This window comes from Ovis canadensis, chromosome 26, assembly GCF_042477335.2.
Source record: "Ovis canadensis isolate MfBH-ARS-UI-01 breed Bighorn chromosome 26, ARS-UI_OviCan_v2, whole genome shotgun sequence".
In the NCBI taxonomy this organism is placed as follows: Eukaryota; Metazoa; Chordata; class Mammalia; order Artiodactyla; family Bovidae; genus Ovis; species Ovis canadensis.
Window position 1 is genome coordinate 22647182 of NC_091270.1, and position 831 is coordinate 22648012.

Genomic DNA, 831 nt, shown 5'->3' on the forward strand with positions numbered 1-831 from the left:
TCCTTAACCTGCTGTTTCTCTCCTCTGTCCCTGGGCTTTGGCTGAGCCGTCCCTAACTTAAGTCTCAGCAGCTGGGGGTGAGATTTCAGTTTTTTCTCACCCAGAAAATCTTGGGCTTCTCATAAGAAATGATCCTCCTTATTCTGAATGAAGCATTTTTCTATAACAAATGTCTTCAGAGTGACTGACTCAAGAATTCTTGTATTTTCTTTCTCATCTCAAGATGATGGGTGATTACTAATCCTACATTTATGCAATTAATCAGAACCCACCAAGTGAAGCGTATTGAAGGTAATTATGATGGCCTTCCTACAACCAGAAGTAAACTAGTCTTACCTTACACCAATACTAATATCATCCCTAATGGTATCCATGAGGAAAAAATAAAACTAGAGATATTCAGTGTGGTGTTCGAGTTTGTATGTGGTGAAATTAAAGTTGGAATCAGGAATCTGATACTGAATTCTTTATTACTGCAGGATGTTCTACTGGTCTCCTTCCTCAAGGATTAAGTATTAGAATCAAGTGAAAATTGTTATACATTTTAAAAGAATGATAAATTGGCTCACGACTTTTCATACACTAGTGATAATCTAGAAATTAGAATTTAAAAATATTTTTATATTGACCAAGCTGATTTTAAAATCCCCTGTAAAGGGAAAACTTGCAAGAATAAGCAGGATAATTTTTATAAAGAACAATGCAGTGATTTTCATCACCAGTTATTATAATTTATGATGATGCTGAGGCTTGAAATATGTGACTTTGGCTGAGGAATTAAAAAAAAAAAAAACCTGAGGTAAAACAAAGAAGCCAGAAACAGTACACTGA